Source organism: Aquila chrysaetos, chromosome 7 (assembly GCF_900496995.4).
Source record: "Aquila chrysaetos chrysaetos chromosome 7, bAquChr1.4, whole genome shotgun sequence".
Lineage (NCBI taxonomy): Eukaryota > Metazoa > Chordata > Aves > Accipitriformes > Accipitridae > Aquila > Aquila chrysaetos.
This window is the reverse complement of record NC_044010.1, coordinates 47,487,274-47,501,586: the sequence shown is the minus strand read 5'-3', so window position 1 is coordinate 47,501,586 and position 14,313 is coordinate 47,487,274.

The window sequence follows — 14,313 nt, the reverse complement described above, 5'->3', positions numbered from 1 at the left end:
GAAACCTGAGATGCCAAAGTGGTTAATCCTGTTTAGTGCTACCGTCAAGTCAGAGATCTGTCAGCGTTGCGTTTTCACATGATGACAGGGGCGGTTTACTTGCAGCTCTCGGCCTGCGAGCTCACAAATGCCAGTGACTTCTGCTTTCCTTAAAATGCTATTCTTTGTAAACAGAATAGCGTGGTTTAAACAGAACACATAAAGTGCCGTTTCATTTATTCAGCTTCTCGATCGTTTATTTATTCATTTATTTACAGTTTAGTTTATTCAGCTTTATTAGGAACAGATGCTTCTGCCCACGAGGGTGCTCGACACCCACCTTCAGAGCGACGCGGGCGCCGGGGGCGTGCGGGGGTCTCTGCCAGGCACAGCCTTTCTCAGCTTTCTGGGGACGGAGCCCCACCAAGCGCGGAAGACCCCGGGGTGTACCCTTGCTGCCGGAGAGCCCGGCGGGAGAGAGAAAGGGCAGGTGGCTGGGGAAGGGGAGCAGGACAAGGGCCGGGAGCACGAGCGGCAGCTGTCCTTCCCTTTCTGCAGGGCAAGAGCGGTCATCTCCTGCCAGCCGTCCCGGTCCTCCTCTGGGGCTGCACCTCATCTGCGCCGCGGCGAGACTGAGCAAGGGAGCGACAGGGGACGTCTCAAGCTGTGGAGCAGAATGAGAGTGCCAAATGGAGCGTTCTTATTAATATTCATAAGTAAGGATTATTTTTCCCGAGGCAACTGTCTGAATTAATAATAGACAACCCCAAGTCAGCAGTACATTGAGGTAACGGGGTTTTCTTTTCTCTGTGTCAAAACATTACTGTTAAATGCTTTGAACAAATACATTGTGTTAGTGTATAAGAAATGATGTTACGGCAATTGAGGTATTTCTTACAAAGATACAAAAATAACGTGCTTTTCCGTTCTCATATATACATATATATATATATCTCACCTTACCTTCAGCTTTCAGCATCTGAGTGAAGAAAATGAAGCGTTTTAACTATTTTAGCTAGCTTTCAATTTTAACAAGATTTTCCCTTGTGTTACATATTTTAAAAAAAAAAAGCTTATTTAAATGTTCTTTGTTAAAATTATGAGAATATGAGTAAAGTTTAGGTGTGAAGGAGGGTAGAAACAGTAAGAAAATGTCAGAATAGCCCTACACCATTTCTGTTCTACCTCCAAGTAGTAAAGGTGAAGATTGAGGAATCAGGGGGAGAGGTGTTGAAACAGCAGGATAAAGTGAAGGACAAGTCCTCAGGGTTAAATGGTACATTGAGAGAATTTTGAAATAGATGGTGGAGCTGCTAAAACAGTACATGCTCACTCTTAGGCAAAACAAAGAGATACTTCTCAGGAACTTGTTAGGAATACTTTCTCTGCCTAACATTTCCCAACAAAGGGTCAAAGATGCCAGTGGTCCCTAAGGCAAATCCTGCTACACTTTGGAAGTGTCTGCATTAAAAGATCGTTATCAAGAAAGGCCTATAAGCAGCATCGAAAATAACACTGACAATCTACAAGCATTATTTAAATCAGAGGTATATTTTCTATGGTGTTTATCTTATTCTCTCCATCTCAAAACAATGCAAATAGAATTATTTCAAAAACAGATGATGAAACAAATTAGAAATTCTCTTAAAAGACTTTTATACAAGGCGAGACCATATACATGCAGCTGTTTAATGTAGAGATGAATAAGGGGCAATAAATAAATATTAAAAGAAGGAAAAAAGTACAAAGAATGTAAACTCATATAGTCTTTTATTCCAAACATAGGAACGTACACTGAACTGGAGTGTCAGGAAATGTGAAGAGTTAAAATGGAATAATCTATGAAACCCCTTACCACAATACAACATTCCTATCAAGAGTTAAGAGGATATCACAAAGGAGTAGACCTACAGAGGTTAAAATAGGCCTAACCATCTTATGATGATAATAATAGAGATAATTTTAAATAGGGAGCATCCCTTCAGGTTTTTCTTTTGCAGCTGACAGCTGCTAAGGGTAAGAAAGAAAATTCTTTTTTTGTGTGTAACAACTGCTTGTACTTTTTTTGCAAACAGTTGGGTTGTCATTGTCAGAGGAAAGTCATGAGACTGCACGGACCTCTGATCTTACAAAGTGCAAAAAATTCCTTTGTTCTTAAAGATGAAAAACTGTCATGACCAAAACACCAGCTGAACAGGAGGCAAGGAAGGAGAATCATATTTCTAATGGAAACACCAGGGATGTAAAGAAAATGAGTTGCATAAGAGGTAAGATATCAAATAGCTGAATTATCAGAACATAGGGTTTTTCTTTCTAGTAGTTCTTTTTTGTGAGTGTAAGTTCTTACACACTCGGCATTAACAGCTTTTTCTTTATTCTTTCACTGTCTATGTCTTTATCCTTGTGCACTGTCTTTATTCCTGTGCTATGTCTTTATTCCTGTTCAGTTGCTTGTGAAGTTGTTCCCAAAATAACTTCACAAAGTAAGCTCTGATGGAAAAATTCTCATGCATTCCAAGTAGTGGAGGATATGAGCACAGAGACAGAGCCAAAACCTTTTCAAATGAAGCCCTCTGTGCTTGCCCCCAGCTGTTGGTGCAGAGGTTGACGTTCCCATCACAAGCGGAGTGTTTCTATACATGCAATAAGGATCTTTGAGCTCTGCTACTGACTTACGTGCTCGGGTGGAGAATTCTTTACAACAGGATACCGCTGCTGCCTGGGACAGCAGCAGTGCTACGTAGATATGTACATACCAGATATATGTATACACAGTATAACACATACAGTACTTTGTATATGTAAAATACATATAAAATGGGAGGGAGCAGGGAGAGATCGGAATTGGGAATGGCTGGAAGGTGAAATGGAAACTGAGAAATGGAGAAAGTATGGCACGAGTACACCGTCTGACCACATAAGCTGACATGAAACGAGACGCAATACTCGTTTGGCAGTGCTGACTCTGCGCTCCACTCCTGGTGCCGTTACCCGGTGTGTGCAGCCCGTTGGAGTCCATTAGCCACTTCTGCCTGTTACGGCAATCTGTATGAGCTGTGTGTGTAGTCAAAGCATCCCTAAACTGGTCAGCACTCCCGTCTCCAGGTGGGAGCTCCAGCTGGGATTTGGGCCCACTGATCTGGCATTTCTTTGTATATAGGAGAGTAGATTTGCCCATTACCTGTTTAAAGGACCCCAACCTCTTAGAAGGAATGTGAAGTATTAGCCCCTTGGCCGCAAGCTGGTCAGAAACCCATTGGTCTCATCAGTCTTGCCAGCCATCTGCATGAAACTGTCTTAGCAGGAGCTGAGCATGTCTGAACACAGTTTGGACATTTTTGTGCTAGGAATTGTCTAATCCAGTCAAGAGACAGTGTACTGAAGGGGTTCCCACTGAGTGAAGTGGCAGGTGTGATCCTATACCTGTTATAGGTCTTTTCCTACCTCTGTGGAACACACGGAGTTAATTTCTGGATGTCTTCTTTCTCAGATTAAAGATGCCAGTAGCTAAGGAAAGAAAAATGATTTACCTTCAAATAGTTCAGCTGACCTTACACATTTATCACTTTACAGGATTTCATTTTTCAATGGAGTCTATTGTTTCAACACCATTACCTCCACTTTTAGCAGAGACAATTACAGGGCACTTATTTATACACCAGAGACACATTGCTTAGACTTTTACATTCTTTTCACCTGAAATAGTTCTGTCACAAAACAGTTGTTTGTCTCAAGCAAATATTTTTTCTCTCAAAAGTTGTACTTAGAAATACTCAAGTGTCTTTTTATTTGCACAAGACAAAGACCTTTTTTACTAACTGTGACAAGTGAAGAACAAGTTGAGGTAATACACTGACAAGACATGGATTACTTAGCTAATCTCATGCCATTGCATGGACAAGCTTTGTTTGGGGTTTTTCTTCCTTTCTTAGTGGGGCTAAACATTATATTTCTACCAGACTGCTCTTGTAAATAAATAGCAAATAATTACTAATGTCCTACTTACAACTACTTTGTCACCATGAAAAATTTCATTATTTTGGATTTCCAAAAGATTTCACAAAACTCTCCTCTCCTCCCCAGTCCCCTGCCACCAGCACTGTGATAACTAGTGAATGTGTATGGTCACCTAAATAATTTGAAGATTAAAAATCCCCCTTCTTAGTTCGTTTTTCATTTACAAACCGGCATGTTTCCCTGTGTGGAATAGGGCCTTCTGTGCCCCTGGCTTGTGCTCACAGCGAACCGTTGCAGTTGATGGCACCATGGCTGTATTCGTGGCCCTCTTTGGGCCATGGCCAGCTAGCTGTGGTGATGCTCTGGTCAGAGACACCACAGCCACAGCGGAGTTACACTACCCTCTTAATTCATAATGTTTGCCTGAAAGCTGTCCCTTAAACACATTTATAAAATCCCACACATACTGGAAGTGTGCCAAGACATTAGCCCATAGAAATCATGGGGCCTATGATCAATTTTTTCTTGTGGACCTGAGCCCACATTTCAGGGTGTTTTAAGCTTCCAGCTGAAAAGAGCCCCCCATGGAAGAGCCGACAGCTGTGATTTAGCTGGTTGACTTTTCTCCTCTGAGCCAATGTAGATGCCTAAAGGAGGGATGTTGAAGGACAAAGAGAGCGCTGTAACGCCCAAGTGGTGCTTCTGAGATCATGGGACGGGAAAACGGTAATGCCACTGCACTGTCCCCATCCATGTATTGCTACTCTATCCAGTCCTGGTGACAGAAAACTCCTTTTGAGGATAGAAAGTTTTCACTACTGAAGAGACTGTAAACTCCATTTATTTTAATATACAAAGTCAGGAACCTTTATTTTCGATGTTTCTTGATGTTAACTCAGTAATAAAACATCCTTTGCAAGATGGTGCCCTAGAATTCTTTGTTGAGCCACGTTTAATAAATTGAGGTTCCAAGATGCCTGAGGCATTTGGAGAAATGACTACTGCAGAGAGATGACACAAAGAAGTGACGGTTTCTCTTCTTTCAGTTATCATTAAACTCATGTACTGCCCTTTAATGAAATCTGCCCTTTTGCACACATTTTCAGTGCTTCAGTAGCTTTAGGAAACAATGATCTAAAGAAAATATAGCAGTAGGACATAAAATTGCCTTACTCCAAAAAGCCAAAGTAGTTATGCAGGAAACGGGAAGGTAAACACTGAACCTGAAGATTGGGCTACAAGCTCTTGTGAGATGGTGTATGCTCCAGCAGAAGGAAAAAGCAGCAGACTGAACAGAATTGAAAGTTTTGCAACTTTGGAAAGCCACCGCTCTAGCTTAGCACACGTTAAAAAAAAAAGAGGCAAACTAGGACTGCATTGAAAATCAGATACTGAATTTGATCAAAAAGATGCATATATTCCAACAAAGAAACATTCACAGGGAGAATAACAGGATCCAGCCCAACTTAATTTTCTCTCTCTTGTGAGTCAGGACTATAGTGACATGGCCTCAAATAACACTGAATCTGAACCACCCCTATGTAGTATCAGCCTTGACATGTGTGATGTTACAGGACCTAGTGACCCCACCTTCAGTCTACCTTCAGTCTAAGTGAACCCATAAAAAAGATAGATTTAAACATTATTTTTTTTCCCTTTATCTGCATTTGAAGTTTATGCGCCACAGTACATTTTCATATATATCAACACTTTTATTGTATTTGTCGAGACCCTTCATGGTGTCCTTAGATATTCTGTGTACACCGATGGGCTGCACCCATTCTTAGGGTTGAAAAATTATTATGCTGACCCTTAAATTGCATGGCTAGCCAGTATTTGGGGGTTTATTGGGTATTTCCACTAGGAAGAAAGCTAATTACATCAGTCATTGATTACATGAGTATTTCTTTGGTGCTATCTTTGGTGCGGTTTACAGAAACTCTTCGCACATCCCTGTTGCCCTGAACACAGGAGGAGTCAAACAGGAGGAAGCTGGTCTCCCCCCCCCCCAGTTCCAGGCTTGCCTTTCCCAAAAGCAACCTGATAAAGGCTCCTGGCTCTATCACGTACCGGTGTTTCTTTTGCTGTCCCCTAATTCTACATGGGCTTTTCAGCTGCCATCACCAGAGTCCGAGCAGAAGAGAGTACCTTATGTTTGGCTCTGTCCTTCAGCGGTGGCTCCATTTCTGAAGCTACTGTTAAGCAAATAGGTTTCTTTCAACTCAGAGCATCGTACCCGGCATATTGAAATAAATCTGTAAACCCCAGACAAAGATATACCTGTTCAGAGCTATTAATGCCATATATAATCCAGAATTCTTAACAATGACTTTAAATCCAGCATTGTGCAGATTAAGTGGGACATTTATTACCACAGGCCGACTGACTCCTACGTCTCCAGCAGCTCCTGCATACTTTCTTCCCTCTGTTCACATAGCAATATATTACAGAATAAAAATGCTTAGTATTTTAGCATATACTTGATTTGGCTACTTTAGTTCTCACAGGGATCAAAATTTAGAAAATGTTTCAAAAATGAACTAAAAAATATTTCTTTTGGACAATCTTTCTTTAATGGCTTTTAGACTATTTTTCTATCTCACTGCAATATCCCACCGGAGTACAAGAAGATAATGTGAAATGAATGTTCCATTGAAGGTACAATTACAATTACTAAAAGTAAGGCATGAAAGAGAGCGTCAGAAGCATCAGTCAGTGTATGATTGAAGTCAAATAGAAAGCAATCTTCCTGTTACAGTGTTGGAAAAAATGGCAGACATAAAATGAAAATTTCTCCTCATTGACTGGGCTGAACAGAAAAGAAAGCTCTAGAACTGTAATAACAATACTAATAATAACGACAAAAATAATAGTAGGGATTTAAGCTGCTGAAAAGGGCTTAGGAAAGTTTCATCATTATCTAGATACATTCCAACCTCCTCAAAATTACCAGGAGCAAAGATTTTAATTCAAACAATCATAATGCAACTGTGGCAGTAATTTTTAATCTTTTAGGTAAAGAAAAACAGTTGGGAGAATCAAACAAGCCATATTTCAGAGGCCAGTTCTGCATAAAGGCGTCAGCATGGTAGAAATTTCGATAGCTACTACCTTTAGGCACAGGTGTGAAAGTCCAAAATACAAGACAACATATAGTGCAGAATCCTGTTGAGCAAATGCTCAAGAAGGAGGTTTCAGATACGACTTGGGCCAAACCTTTCACAGCTGTGTACACTGAGGCTGGATCTTCCATGAAATGAGCCTGCAGTATAGGGAATGTGAATCAGGCTGGTTATGTTCGCAAGGTTCTGAGCATTTTCAGTGTGCTCTGTGCAGTGAATCAGCAAAACATTGGAAACCCAGAAAATCCAGGAAGGTGCATATGATACTGGTATGAGGTAACCATGAAATAAATAAGGTGGAGTCTATGCAAACTGCATAGCTAAAAGCTTCAGCCGACACATGGTTTTCCATGAGAAGGGCACCATCAAAAGTGACTCAAGACTTTTGACCCGGTATTTAACATGACTCCATATGAAGAAAAGCAAAACAAAGAGAGGGTGGCCTTATAAAAAATATCCTGATCCAACAACACTTCTGTTTTCCTGCAGGCAAGGACAAGATGGCTCAGAAACATTCATCTACCAGCATCACTTTGGCATTCCTCCCAGAACTTTCAGGGTCCGCTTGGCAGAAAATATGTAGCTGAATAATTTTAGTGTACTCAACATCTCTTATCCCGTGCTTCACAGTCATCTTCCCGGAAGCTCTGCTTAAGCTTAAGGTGTGTAACCATCAGCAACCTCCATATTTCAGCTTCCTCAGTGATGAGAAGGAATCACTGACAGCCTCTGGGGTCATTGCTTTACACTGCAGGCTAAGCAAAGCGTTAGATAGCCTGTATCGTGCATGTGTGGGTGCAAAGAGGAAGGAATACACATGTCAGAGCAGAGGCAGCAACCTTGATCACTTGGCATTGATAATCAGTTCTAGAGAGGGTTATGATCAATACAAACACTACCGAGAATGCAGAGACCTCCAGCTCTTGAAATAACAGGTCGTGATAAGCAATATCAGTATCAATTGCAAAGTCCATCATGCCCAAATGAATTTACTGATCGTAGAGCAACACGCAGCCGGTACTCAGGACCAACATGATCTTGGTTCTGTAGCAAAGCCAAAACTGAGCTTGAAATATACCCCAACTGTAGCTGAGGTCAAGTGCCTCAGGAGCAAAGCAGCCCTCCCCTCCCCAATCCTTCTGAAAACGAGCGTGCAGAGAGGGAAAGATAGCTGGTGAGCACCATGCACTCAAGGTCATCACATTTTTTCAGAAAAGGTGGCATTCTTCCTTCCTTGCTCAAGGCATGAGAGCGGGCGCCAGCTTCGGCGATGCTGCCTTGTCTTACTGGCGCAGTGCTAACAGGCCAGGGTGGGAATTAGGAGATGCAGAAGATCCAAAACATCTTCATCAGAGACCAAATTAAGCCCAGGAAAAGGAAGAGGTCGGTCTGTTGTTACTTTTGGCTGCTCATAATAACCAGGTAAATTAGTCCATGCTTTGTATTTCCTCCGTCGCTCCTCTCTGCTGTCTGATCTCTCTGTGCCGTCCATTGAGGTTTAGACCCTTTTCATGATGCTTGTTTTGCGTAACTTTCTGTTTTCTCTCCCTCGCACAAAGTCTCTTCCTTTATTGCTCTTCGCCGGCGGGGATATCCTCACCCTATTCAGGCTGATGGGGAACCCTCACTCCGGCCCGGGTGGTGTGCATTCCCCACCATGGGCCCAGGTCCCGCACCTGCGAAAATCCACACTGGGATCCTCTCCAGGAACAAAACTGAGTGTTGGATCAGGCCTTCCCCCCGTGCACCTCAGCCAAGGTTTATAAAATGGCATTTCAGCGGCTTCTACTTCTCTGAATACTAATTTCCTCATCTTTCCACATAGCCTGCTTAGGGGATAAGTTAAGATATTTAACCTGTTCAATATAGAAAGTTTTCTTTCTCAAAATTAAGGATAGCTGTAGCACAGAAACTCCTTGTATGACTCCTGTGGCACGTGTCAGATAATCATATCAGAGCCAGTACCTGGGGCACGTCCCGACTATCTCCAGAACTAGCCTACAAGAAGGTCAAGTGGGTGCCTTCTCAGGAGATGTCCATATGCTAGCTGGAGTAGATTTTAAACTTGAGTGTACCACCATTGTGCCCTCTCCCGTGATTAAATAACACAATTTAAAAAATAAGGTAATGGTCACAAAAAGAAAATAACAGAGTCTGGGAAAAGAGGAAATGGGGCAAAGAGGAACCTAAAGGAAATGTTCCAAGAAAGTCAATGGCTTCCATATAGACCATGCTTAAACAACGATTTCAAAGCTGAAAAAAACCTCTGCAGGCCTCAACACTAGGTAAATAACATGGCAGTGCTCCTCTTTTTCATAATAGTTTGGAAGGTCTAATCACCAGTAGAAGGACAACAGAATTGTGTTATTGTTTAACATACACACACTATTTGAAGAGCTGGTGGATCGTTACATACTGGGTGTAATCCACAAGTCACAGGCCAGTCCTGGTTAGTTCATGTGACAAGGTTTATTTCCACATTTCACTGTTCAGACTGTTACAGAGAGTTTGCACATTTTTATTTCTTTCCACACCTTTCCACCTCCTCACTGCCAATTTAGGAGCTGTTAGTCTCAGTTCATAGTAATTGTGAGAAAATAAAATTCCATCTGTTTCTGTCAGGAAAAGGAAAGATAGGGAAGGGAATGAGACAATCAACAGAAAATTCCACTTGCTAGACATCCTTTGCTGCTAGCTATTACTTTCCTACGGGATGCCTTGCTCAGTTGTATTGCAGAAAGTACCTAGCACTTAGCATATGCACAGTATTTTAACTTTATATATGTCCTCAAATTCAGCACTTCCAAGAATATCGTGCCAAGCACTATTCTTCCACTGTTCATCTAAATCCATAAATATGACTCCCATGTGCAGATAGTGCCATACAGAACTATTTAACTAACAAGCAGCCCGAAGCCCATTTTTCCCTCACTGGGTTTTCGGCTCCAGACATATATTTAATAGGAATGTGTAGGAACTCATGCCAGAGTTGTTGAGCATAATAGCAAAATTCAGGCTTCTGTCTTTGCAATCTGTCTTTCCAATAGCTTTGGAATGGCTTAAAGGTGAACGAATAATGAGGAAGAGAGACAGAGAGAGGGGGCGGGACACACACGCTCAGACAGAAGCAGAGATAGATTTAGGCTAAAAAGCCATTAAGAGTTAAACGATCTGCAAAGAGGAAAGCCTTGAAATTAAATTTCACTCGATATCAAATAGTAGATTTAAGAGTGGTATGTTAAAAGAGGCTCCTTTCATGAAAATGCAAATAGCAGCAAGCTGTTTTAATTATAGGCTGTAAATGTCGCATGCTGGGAGACTAGAAAAAAAATGCAGAAGAGAGCAGAACCATAAAACCTTCCCATCAGTATTCTCAGGTCTTTTTCAAACACCAGTAATCTCAATTGAGCAACATTTTGCAGCTCCATTATGCTTTTTTCCTAGCTCAGTGATTGTTTGGCACTTGCGTACACTGATGGGATTTCTTCTGCTTGGAGGCATCCCTTCAAGGAGCGTCTTGCTACTAAAAGGACAAGATAGTATCTGCTTCAGAAGGGTGGAGATGCAGGCATGAATCCCACTTTCCTCCCGACCCAGAGACCTGCAACCACGGCTGCCAGTGGCAGGAAGATTAGATCCCTAATTCCAGTCCCCGGAAAAGTAGAGATGGACGTACCCAGGTGGGGCAGCTACGGACCACAGCCCTTCACCAGCAAACACAGCAGGTCTTCCCTACAAGCGCCTGTGTGTAACACGAGTCATTAGTCAATGAAAACAGGTTCAGTTTCATTTCCGGTATAAAACATTGCTTGCTGGCAAGAGGAGAGTGTAAAGAAAACACACCATCAAATATGCTCTACTGAAATGTAATACAAATACAAGCAGTTCACCTTAATAGCAGAAGTGACAATTCTCCTTGTCTTTGCCACCTCTTCCCACCCACTGAGGCATGCAGGTGGCAGCCAGCTCTGTCTGAACACCTTGTACGCTTGCCAGACCCCTAAATTCTAATCTCTCCCCTCCTTCAGTGAGAAAAAATCCCTTCATTTCCATTTTCAAATGGAGAACGAACTAAAACTAAAACACAGTCTTTCAGGAGTTAAATATTTGCCTACAAAGCAAGTCGCAGAACACATTAGTTAGGTACATGTTTGTTTAAAGTCTGGAAACGTTGTGATGATGGGTGCTGAGTAACAATCAGATAAAAATAGCTCTGAAATATTCAAAGGGAACAATATGAAACCCCTCGGTATTTAAAAACACATTCAGGCTTTGATGACTGCATTATGTTTGAGAGACCAATGCTGCTTTCCTAAGGCTTTTTTTGCTTTCCTTCAGTAGATGTCACTGCACTACAGGATAACTAGTTCCAACACAGCTTTGGGGAAAAGGATAATGTTAGTTTCACCAGGGAGTGGTCCACGATGGACAACTGAAGCCTTATGCTTTTGGATTTTCAGCAGCACTGAGTATCAGTCCTGATACATAGTTTTTTTCTTATGCTTTTGTTTCTTGGCTGGGACCAAACACAAGAAACTATTCGCTGTCATGGTTGGATGCAGCTGAAATCACAGCAGGGAAGCTAACCTGGGACAACCATCATTCTGAACCCAAACCAGCTTTCGTGCACTTCATTCATTTTGCTTCTGAGGACTCAAATCACAACCTTCTTTCTGACGCAGCCTCCAATCAAGTCCTTAATCCCACATATGCATTATTCTGATCAAGATTTGAACTCTTCTCTCTGCATATCTTGCTATAACTTGAAAGCAAAATGTCTACCAGATCAGATTTTCATTTTTCTGATTTAATGTGTTTCACTTTTAAGATGGCTTGGCTGCTCATATAGTAAACCAAAATGTTGTTTTTAACCAGGGTTGAGGGGTTTACTTAAAAAAAGAAATCTTCAGACGTTGGCCAACAATGAAAATATTTGAAAGTGATATGTTTACTAAGTTGAAAAAATCCATCTTAAAATATTCCTGGAAATGCCTGTATGCCAAACACGGAAGGACTGAAGCTAAAAAGGGAAAATAACAGGATGTGTGTGAGAAGCAACATCAGAAACTGAGGAGGGTTTTACAAGATTAAAAACATACTTTCAGCAAGCTCACATACAGTTAAAGAAACGCGGTTGCTAACAAAGTCATCAGAATTTAGTCAGACCGTACAAACTCCTCCTCTCTTAGTCATTCCTAGAAAACACACCAGAACCGCAGCCTGCTGCGGCTCCCTGCGCCCAACAACCAAATCCCTTTTCAAAAACAGGAAGGAGAAAGCTTATCTTGGAAACAGGCTGTGTAGCTTCAGGCTCTTTTGTAGACACGATGACTGACGTCCTCATGCTGGCGGAGAGCGCCTTGGGGAGCGCGCGAGGTACGAGATCCACAGACCTTTCCCCGGGGTAGGGGAGAGCAGAACCCCTGCGCCTGAAGAGCCCCAGCTGCTGAGTTACTGGCAGGGAGCGAGCGGTGTGCTCGAGCGAGACCCCGTCCCAAAGCTTTGCAGTGCGTGTAAAACACATGCTTTGGATTCGCGGGGAGCCAAGGCTGCCCGCTGGGAACGTCGGGAGGAACTTGCTCAGCCAGTGGCCGTTCTGCGCTCACCTCGGGAAGCTCCATTTTGATCTCTGGGCATGGTTTTATGGAGCGCTATCTGCAGAAACCCAAACTCCAGGTGACAGAAGCACAGAGAAGCGGCAAGGCCCACGTCCAGGAGAAAAAGGTATCCACTTCCAAGCAAAGCTCACACAGAAAGAAGCAATTCGCAGAAGCAGCTGGAGAAACAGGAAAGTCCCTAAGATGGAAACCAACACCGTTATCAAGCAGCAGAGCCCTCCAGACTGCTGAAATAAACCCGGCCTCAGCTATTGAGGTTGCATTCAGGCTCAAGTCCATATTAAGCATTCGTACGGACACCATCCAACCAGACCTGCCAAATGTGATGAAGCAGAAAGATCTAAATTTGTTTAGGAACAACACTGTTAACATCTATGCCTTCTCTCAGCTAAATTAATCACCTACTACTTTATTAAATATGGTTTCTATCAGCCTTTCCACCAGCCTGATGAACACATTGAAGAGCAGAGAGTAGGAATCTGTAGTTCATTTCCCTCTGCCCTCCGCGGAGGAAAGCCCACACATCTGAGCATCTATTTGCAGATGATCTCTGGAAAGAAAAGAGAAAAATGTTTTGAGGGACTGTGCTTTAAAGCTGCTTTCTACTGAGATGGCTAAACAGAATTTAGGACCATTATTTTTACGACCCAAGTTTGAAAATTTGTCTTGCCTTAAGCAACATCTTCCTTTCTTGCTGCTTCTAACCTGTCTTGTTCCACAGCTTCAAATTTCACACCCACACCTTTCTTTCTTCCCACTCTCTTTGCCTCTGTTAAAAACCCATGTCATCCATGAATTCTTCATATGTCATTCCCTTCAGCCTCACCGAGTCCTGGCTCTTCCCTCTCTTTCAGAAGTTTCTCTCTTCCACGCATTTCTCCCCTCAGCTTTGTTTCATGGCAGTCACGCTGGGCTTCTGCTATCTCCCTGCCTATGCTCCTCCCTGGCTACATCCCTTATACTCTTTCTCCATTTTTAGTAGCGTCAAATATGACCCTTCTCCACTTCCCCCTATGATTTTCTTGCTGTCTACGCTCCATGCAGCAGTTCTCTTCAGCCTTGTTCTTTGATTTCAACTCAAGGCATTCTTTTGTTTTCACTGTATCTCATGTAAGTCTTTGCTGATCCATCCAATCCCCTTGCTAAAGAGTCCCATGTCTCCCTTCTGTGTTCAGTCGGCATTCCTCCTCCAGCTCACCCTACACCAAAGCTTACTGTCTTGCATAGATTTTCATCAGCCGTATTCTCAGATCTCTGATGCTGTGTTCCTCCCTTTTAAACAGTGACCATGTATCTTTCAGCTTCATACTTAAGGTCTTCTTCTCCCTTTTGCTTTGTCACTCAGTATTTCCACAATTTCCAGGTCATCAGTATTGATCAGTATTTGTCTCCCCTCTCTTTTCCCACATTTCTTCTTTCCTTTCTCCTTCTATCTCAAAGATTGTTGTTCATTTTCTACCTGCTTCACTCTTCACCCTTATCACCCAAGAGCTGTCTTTCCCCACCGCAAGTTTGTTTTATCCATCTTCAGTTCTTCCAGTTTCCTAGTTAAGTAATTCTCCATGCCCCAGTTGGAGAACATCTGTCATCTCAAGTAGGTTTTTTGCTACCGTGAATCATCCTCCTTCTTACCCTGC